This window comes from Corvus moneduloides, chromosome 11, assembly GCF_009650955.1.
Source record: "Corvus moneduloides isolate bCorMon1 chromosome 11, bCorMon1.pri, whole genome shotgun sequence".
Lineage (NCBI taxonomy): Eukaryota > Metazoa > Chordata > Aves > Passeriformes > Corvidae > Corvus > Corvus moneduloides.
The window spans coordinates 14,237,144-14,246,394 of record NC_045486.1 but is presented as its reverse complement, the minus strand read 5'-3'; the positions used below and the strand labels follow the sequence as shown (position 1 = coordinate 14,246,394).

Genomic DNA, 9,251 nt, shown 5'->3' with positions numbered 1-9,251 from the left:
ATGTTGTGGAAGAGTACTGGCTCGAAAGCAATGCCCCATGGTGCTGCCAAAGCACAACGTGCACATGAGGGTCCAGAGAGCATTGAGGGAGCTGTCCCAGATCATACTGGCTGTGCTTCTTTCTGCCATAACCAGATTTCCTTTCCAAAGTCCTAAGCCTCTGTGTGTGGGGTTTGTGTGCCCAGAATGCAGGTCTGATGGGCTGCCTGGGGAACCCTGGGCAGTTTCACCCTTCAGCTTTTTCTTACTTCAGCACGGGATGCTGTTCCCTGTGTTCTTCAACTTTGTTGTGAGACATGTACTTGAATCTTGCACATAGCAATGTATGTAAATGTAGGTTTTTATACATTAAAAAAAATACAGGCTTGTATATAGACATGTGTTTAATTATATTTATATTTAGAACTATTTTCCAACATTGAGCTAAATTTTCAAGCATTTCTCTCTGTTTAGATTCCCTTTATCACATGTGGAGATTCACTATTTTCTTGAATCAGGAAACCAAAATAAAAATCAAGAATAAATTCTTTTCTCATCTCACTTTATAGCATCATCTGATAAAATGGAAATTTCTGCTCTAGATAAACTGTACAAAAGCGGAGCCCTTTGCCAGAACCCCTAGAGTGCCTGTAAAATACTTAACAGGTGGCTTGTTTGACAAAACGTTATCACCCCTAATTGTCAAATCCATTCCAAACAAAGGTGGGAGAAGATGGGTAGGTAATAGTTTCTGTCAGCAGCCAGGACTTTGGGAACTTCATTGTGAACCATCAGAACTAATTTTGAACTTTTTTTATCAGTCACTGTTTCATGGATTTCATTATTTGCATGAGTTGCTTTTTTTCCAACATTTTAAACATAATGTTTGACTCGTGGTGAACCTGGATGTGAGAGGACAGTGCTTGGGAAGAGAACGGTTGAGCTGATCCCATGAGGTGTGTGCAGGCTTGGACCAGCCCAGGCTGGACAGGGGCAGGGCTGGGCAGCAGTGACATTCCTGACAGAAAGGTCCAGACAAAACAGCCCAGGTACAACAAGGGTTCTTGCAGTTTCTGGAGTAACATCTGTTGGGAATGATGTTTTTTCACCCTCTCACACTGCCCACAAGGGTAGCATCTTCTGCTCTCTTTGTCTCAACTCCTTTACACGTTGTTTGGAATTCCTTTGAGACTTGCTCCCCACACTCTTTTCTTTCTTCAGTACACTGCTGCTTAGAAGTATTGTCTTCCTTTCTCTAAGGTTATTGCACTTTTAACTGGAATTAATGGCATTTGGGTCAGACAGCCAAGAGAAAACTGGAACCTTCCGGTTTAGGGACCAACTTTGTTGGTGTTGTAGAACAACCAGCCATGGGGATTGTTGAAATAAAGGGAGGCCACACACTCATCTCTGCCTGGATATTTTAAAGGCTTTATTTTCAAACGACTCTGGTTTTGGAGAAAAGAAAAAACCACAGGATACACTTATGAGGGAAATAATTTCTAAAGCTGTGCCAGATCCCCAGCTCTTTCCTCTGACCCAGCACTGAGAAGCAATCTTTAGGCTGCCTGCAGAGGACATCTGGTGATCCTGTGGTGTAGGGGAGTCATCGTGCTGCTTTAGCCACTTCAGGACATCTGCTCTTTTGAGCTTTTGGAGAGTGATGGGACACAGCCAGAATTTGCAGTATTTCGAAATAGATCTGTCAGCAGAATTGTCCCGGGAGAATTTTATTCCTGTGGTGTAATTTCAGGTTGGTCCTCTCTTTGCTGTTTTCAAATCAGCCAGAAACAACCCAGTTATCTCCAGCTGAGAACTCAGAGAGGAGTTTTCAAGCATCTTTTACCACCTCTGTGGACTCTGTCCAAAAAGTAAGTTTTCAGGCAGGACAGATCTCTTCTGAGCATTGAATATAATTTTTTTCTGAGAAATGTCTTAGCCAGTAATAAGGACAAGAATTGTGTAGCTTTAGAGCCAGCAGAAATCCAGAGCTAGAGATCATACTGAGCCATTGAGAGGACAAGGCAGTTGGTACAGCTCTGAACTCCCCTGGCCATGAACTCCATGTGAGAAGATTGCAAGTGCCTGATGTGCTCCAACCATCAGCACTGCCCCCCAGACCCTTGTGCCACCTTCTGCTCCACTATTCTTGGATTCAAAGCACCGAGGACTTGGTTGCATGGAGTTGTGTTTTATGTACTACAAAGCATGTACATAGATTTGGTCTTACTCTTCCTACTTGAACAAAAAAGCAGAGTAAATCATTAACAAATCCATTGTAATGGAATGAGAAAGAGGTAAATCTGCCTGAAAAGTGGGTGGATCATGAATTAGTTGCCTTCTCCCATTCTCTGCTGCCCTCTCTTTTGGTAAATATGGCCCAACCTTTATCAAGAAAATAAGATAATAAAAAGATAACATAAGATAAACTTGTTTGGTATGATTTCTAGTGGGATGATATAGAATTTTCCATCCTCTCCCATGCTATATATAGCAGATGCAGAGTTAGACAATTTATTTTGTCACATTTCTAACAAATTATTCCATTTCGTAAGTCTCATAAATGCTGAAAATATAATGTGTTAATCAGGATTGATCCCCAAAAAATCTGATGGTTTTGACTTCAAGGCAAGTCAGCACTCATAGAGAAAACACTCTAACTTCTGTATGGATGACATGGACTGGGACCTATGGAATGGCATCATCTCTCTTTGTCCCAAACTGAGTTGGTATGTACCAAAAAATTTAATTTATTTTTATATTTATAATCTAGAATGAAGGGACAACAAGGGAGTCCTAGCAAAATTGTTAGGAGGATTGTGTCTGACATGTATTATATTCATTTAAGCCTGTCCTAAACAGATAAAAATTCCTTGATTTCTTTTTTTTAATGTATTTTGGTTATTATGCAAAACAGTAGGTTAGTCCAAATAGGTATTAAGATGTTTCTTATTGTCCATTAAACTACAGTATTGAAATTAAAAGGACAACATTTTGTGTAAATGTGAATTCCTCTTCAAGCATCTTAAGCACTGAGAAGTAAACTGAACTGTGGAATAAGCCTGTGTAATTACCACTGCCTTCAGAAAAGATTTGTGTTGTTTATGCAGTCACTGAATTTGGTGCAGAATCATTTAATCCAGTAGATCTGATCTCCTGAAATCTTCTTTAGGTTTAAGCCTCTTCTGGAGGTCTTCTGGGGACAGACACATTTCCAGAGACATAAACTTCAGAATTTTAATCACTTTTTAAGACTGCTGGCACCAGTGATATGCATAATTCACGAGTTTCACATTGCAGACGTGTTGAGGCAAATGAGCTGTTGCAAACATGGAACTGGTTACTGTGCACATACAAATCCAGAAGTAAATAATGTTCATACTTCATGCCCAGTGCAAATGCCTTTTTGCTATTGAAGTAAAGAGGCAGCATTTTATGATTTCCATGGCCACTAAGAGATACAAGGGTAATGGGTGGATTTCAGTATTTTTGTCATGATGGAGAAGGCCACACATTTTCCTTTCCACAATACATAAATATTAGAAGTGATTAGAATTTTAAATAGAAATGCATATTTTAATGACGTTTCTCCTCTGTTTTTGTTCCTCAGAATCCAATATCCATTTCCTGAATTGACTCACAAATGCAGCAGAAGTTTTTGAAGCACTTCTTGTGCAAATCTCAACCAGGAAAGAGAAGCAGTCACCTCTCAGGGTCCTGAACCGCCTCAAGGAAAATGGCAACGTCAACGTTTACAGGTGAGGTGACACAATATTTTTTATATAGGGAATTCCTACCATTATTAAAGACTCCTATGTGTCTCCAGTGCCTGTGAAGGGAGACAAGATTCTGGTTGTTATTCTTAGTCTATGGCTTGTTAGCTCATTACCATTTATCTATTAACCACTACATGGAGCGACACTCTCCATGTGTGCATCACACACCACAAAAAGCCACCCATGCTTCTGAGAGATGCTCCTGGCTTTTGTGGCAGTGCAGGGCAGCAAGTGGGACAAAAGGCTTCAAAGCAGGCCAGTTAAGAATGATCTCTAGGATAAACATGTATTAGTCAGTAACATTATTTAAATTCCAGGAAGTCTGAAGTCCATACCTCTTGCTTGTGTCCCCCAGAGCCTGACCTTTGTCTGCTGTCAGGTTTTCAGTGTACGACTGGGGGTGACTGACTTTTCCATTCATTTCCAGGCATAACTATTTTCTCACTGTTCAGTCAAGCTTTGTGGCATTGGCATGAATTCCACCAGGTCTGAGGAAGAGAAAGATGTTGCACGTTTCCAGAGAGACAACTCAAATCACCATTCACACCACACTATTTCTGCCACACTCCTCTGTCCCTGTCCAAAGTAATCAAAAAACTTCACCTTTTGCACCTTTACGTAGCCTCAGCGATACCTGCTGTATCTATTGATTCACTATTTCTGCATTTTTCTTTATTTTTGTATTTTCTATGTACTCTCTTCCTGTTGAACAAAGGAGATGGAAGAAGGAAAAAATAACTGCCTTCAGTTATTCTGCTGGGACTGAAGATGAGTAAGCTTGGAATTTTACATAGCAGTGACATGAGAAGGGTGCAGGAAGCATGAAGATTTCATTTATTGAATACGAAAATATGAATGATTGTTATAAATCATAAGTTTACTGCAGTTATCACTTGAGTGGAGCTCACTTTTGACAAGGTTCAGTGAGAGGAGCAGGGGAGCAATTGTTTGCCTTTTGGGTTTTTTCCCATTCATAGGAGAAAAATATGCAAATTAGAGCCCTGTCAAACGCAGGAGATCCATCTCATGCAAGGTCTTGTAATATGGCTTTGTTCCAAACTAGAACAAAACTCCAACATTTCCAAATGTTCAATGAAGAAAATTGTCAGAGAAAAACAATCTAACCTATGTTCACAGAATTATTTCGCTTTGTCAAAACTGGTGCTCTGTTTTCACTTTGAATACTTCATATTTTTTATATAACGCATCTAACCTGATGCTAAATAAAATACCTCATGCAAAACTTTCAAGTCTAACAACACTGGAAAATGGCAGCATCCAGGAATAGCACTTTGAAAGAACAGTTACCAAAATCTTTACAGATGTCTACTGAGATTTTTGAAAAGTGAATTTCAGTCATTTATTGGTTTGTAATTGCTCATTCAAATGAGTAATGTTGAGCAAGTCATCCACTATGAAACACCAAGAAGCAGGGAGGCCACCTGATGTACACCCACCCCTGCCCAGTTATTCCATCTCAGTATGATCCCAGCAGTGCCTAAGGAAACCCAAGAAGATGTGAGGAAGGGTCATCACAGTGTGAGCTGTGTGCCTCTAACCAAATGCCATCAGCCACTGCTCCAAGTCCCAAACATTTTCAGATGAACAGTCCTGGCAGACAATGTTAATGAGTTTCCTTCATGATTTGAGTCAGGATGGACTGCAGGCTGGGTTTCCATAATCTTGGAAGATGCTCCTGTCAATTAGCTTTGATTTGGAACCAGCAAGACCAAGGTCAGCAGATGTGCCCAGCCCACACCAGGTGGGGTTCTACATGTCCTAGAATGGCCATTGGCTATAATGGAATATTTAAGGCTGCATTATCCTTTCTGCAATTATTTCCAGTACCTACCTAGCATGCAACCTGGGTGTGGAAATGGGAATACATGTTTTGAAACAACTGAAGCCAACCCTGGGAAAAGGGCTGTGCAGCTCTTTCTCAGCTGCCACAATGTTGATCCTGTGGGGCTTGTTTGGTTTTGTTTGTTTAGTAATCAAGCAGGGACCTTTTTAGTCACCGTGTAATCACTGGGGCATAACTTGCTCACATGTGGTCATGACACAGCTCCCTCACAATCCCTCCCTACTGAGTACCTGAGGTGTGACCACAGCACAGCCTTGGGGGGCATTGTTCATCCCTTGTTCCACGCTGCACTTACAGCTTGATCAGTGCAGTTTAATCACTGATATATAACTGTGTCAGAGCTCAAACCACCACATTTCTCACAGTAACCTGGTGGTACAGAGTAGACCTCTGAAATGCAAAGCATTGGGTTGGAGAGTTGGTTGACTCCTGCCATTCATTTCTTTTCTCACAGAGCATTGATGCACTGAAATTCCCATCACAAGGAGCTATCATTAACTAGTGCACATTTATTTGCTTAAGGAGTCTAATAATCACTCATCAAATTTCTGCACTTGTTTTCTGGCATTGTATTTCATCACTTGGTAGAGTATGAAACATTATCATTCTTTACACAAGTTTGTTAACGGAATATTTATTTGAAGAGGTTTCAATATAAATAAAGATTTTCTACATTTATTCCTTTACACAGATTTATTTTCATTTCAACTATTTGCTTTCCTATGAAAAATTTATGTGAAAAAATAATCCAGAAATGTAAATGGCATGAAAACAGAATTATCCATCAGATGGAAGGGGTGATCACTCCAAGCCAGGTATGTGTGTTTGGGTGGGGTATAGCAAATGGCTTCATTGGTTTATATGTTTGGGGGATTTCTCTGCAAGCCCCTCTATCTCCACTACTGTAGTTCATTTATTCTTTGGGAAAGAAAAGGAAGGCTGGTACAAATTAGGAATGGTAATGTAAAAGCTTATACCCACTGCATAAAAGTTTTTCAAATTAATACAAGCACTAAATTGCCAAACTTTTTTCTGTATACTGCCAGTATTAAACATGACATGCCTGCTAGGGTTGGTATAAAGTTTTGTCAACATTTTTGGCATACAAGGTCTCAGCCTGGGGTCAATATTTTCTCGACCAAATTTTGTTGTTTCAGTTGCCTTTTTACACTCATATATTGTAACTCAAACATTTTCAAAAAAATGAAATTTGGCAGGCTATTAGTCCATAATGTGGTCTGATGCCTTCGGGTATTTTTTTTAAATGTAAATCATTGAGATATTTAGGGTCTGAGGTTTAAGAACTGTGCACACACTTTAACAACTTCTTTTAAAAATATTTAGTATGCATATTTACTACATATGTATCTTATAGAGACTAGAGATTAAACTGGAGATTACTTGCTAAAATATGCAAACTGCTGTCCATGAATAAACATCCTCATGGACTCCTATTGAAAGTTTCTTATTTAAAAAAAAAAAAAATTGTTTAAAGCTACAATAAAAGCAAAGGGAAGTAAGATGAGGGGAGGAAAAAGCAACGTTTAAATAATTTTAATGGCTTAACTTGGCCACAGAAAATAAAGAAGTTCATTTTTTTTTCTCCTGGGATCGAATCCAAAGCCCACTGAGGCCAAAAGAAGGCTTTCCACCTATTCCCATGTGTGCTGGATCTATCCTCTGCTCTGCTGCTCCCTCACTGTGTTGTGTTGATGGACTGAAGCAGCAGCTCCCACAAGTTTCCCATTCATCTGCCTTATGCAGTACATGAGTTTGGGGTCAGCTACTGGTGGCAGAGGAACTCTGCTCTGGAGTGTCCTTCTCTGTAAATCTGAATCAGATTTCCACTTTTGCTTTAACATATTAGTGTTTCCCAGTTATTTGTTGCAGTCCTCGCACAGTAAAGTCTGGGAGAAAAGATTTTAGAATCCTGCAAAGGCCCAAATGTCCCTGTGCCCACAACAGTGCTGTGTGCCACACAGCATCCCCAGCCCGAGAGCCCTAGGTATTAACCTTATTTCAAAGTAATTTTTAGCATCAGCCTGGGAGTACATTCCATGATTTTTGTTAGTTACAAATGACAGGGTTTGTGTAATCAACGAGCCCTGGTGCCATTGCATGCAATGCTCATTAGAGTGCAATTCCTGCAGTTCCTGGACAATCTGTTCCTTATGGTAATTTCTGGGAGCTTGCAAACTCTCACTAAGACCCTGGCAACATCAACCAAACATCTCAGACACATTGTCTTTCTGAACCTGAACTTTTTTAGTGGTGGTTAAACATGTTGTCTGCTTTAGTTTCCTGTCTATCTTCATCATAAGCCAGCACCTGTTTCCAATAAATTATACACAGAGCTGTATCAGCAACACCTTGGCAGCAGCTGCCACCCTGAAAAGCAGAATGCCCTGGAGGACAATACACCTGTGAACACATACAGTGTTTATTTAGCTGAAAGGCAAAACTTTAAGTTACATAAAGCAATTATCTAAAGCCTAATGCATGCCCATTATTAACACAAAATAACCTTGTTCTTTAAAACCAATAAAAATCTATTTAAAGGCTTTTTCCAAATCCCAGGGAAACATGTACTAGCACCATGGATCTGCTATTAGCCTAGGACTTCAATGTCTGATGGTGGGAACACGTGTGGGGGAGGCTGCATGTGCAGCTAGAAAGAAATAAAGCACAGATTTGGAGTTCATTATGCACGAAGATGAGAGAAGAAGCCAAATCATTTTCAGAGAGACTGTTGAACAACAGACTTTTTTTTTCTTTTTGGTTGCACATTATAAAGAAGCATTTTGTTGCTGAAGTACAGAACTACTGTGTTTAAAATAGTGTTTGATCTTTCCATCATTATGAGACAGTAGAAAAAAGTAGTTCTAAGAAAAAGGTTTTCTTATTACTGGAACAAACCTTTCATTTCCAGTTCACTACCAGCACTGGCCTTTCATGTAAGAGCAGCCTATTTTAGCAACAGTAAGTAGAGTTGGTTGTTTGCAGCAGATCACAGGATAATGGAAATGAAAAAAACTTATGATTAAAATAAAACACAAATCTGAGAAATGTTCCCAAGTTTTGCTAAAGCAAGAAGTAACACTAGGAACTCTGTGGTTCAAGTAAAGTGTAACATACATTTTCAGTTTAACATGCATACTTTAAACATTATTTGGTACATGAACCTTATAAATCATTTAAAAGGGAAGATATTTTCTACCTGGTGTTTCTAAAATTAGCATTAAATGTGAAAAGTTTATATATGTGCATGCAGCTATGTATCTATTGTATTAAATGCCCATAAAACACTTATTTTTAAAGGCATACTTTAGAATAATTTCATTTCCTGTCTTATGCCTCCTGATGCCATTAAGTGATCAATAGGAATACTCTTAGGTGAAAATGTGTTTTAACACTTCTGTTTGGCCAGACCTGAAAGCTGTGAAAGGACTTGCTAATGGGTATTACAGCCTTCTTAAGTGTCATTTTCCTAAACCCTTACAGTGCTGAATACAAATACAGGTAGAGGTGGTGGTGCCAGCATGTAGATCTTCTCCCACCAATGATACTGCAGAATTAGATCCCAAGGGTTATGTCGTATTTTATGAAATATAAAATAAATTTCCAAGAGAATA

The 9,251-nt window shown here is 39.3% G+C and overlaps 1 long non-coding RNA gene across 1 annotated transcript; it reads left to right on the top strand.

Annotated features, from left to right (window-relative positions):
• The first annotated feature begins 429 nt into the window (after nt 1–429).
• Nucleotides 430–6,305, top strand: LOC116449661. Its single transcript, XR_004242485.1, has 4 exons — nt 430–1,850; nt 2,570–2,708; nt 3,590–3,737; nt 4,471–6,305. It is a non-coding gene; the product is annotated as an uncharacterized LOC116449661 (long non-coding RNA).
• Nucleotides 6,306–9,251: the final 2,946 nt, after the last annotated feature.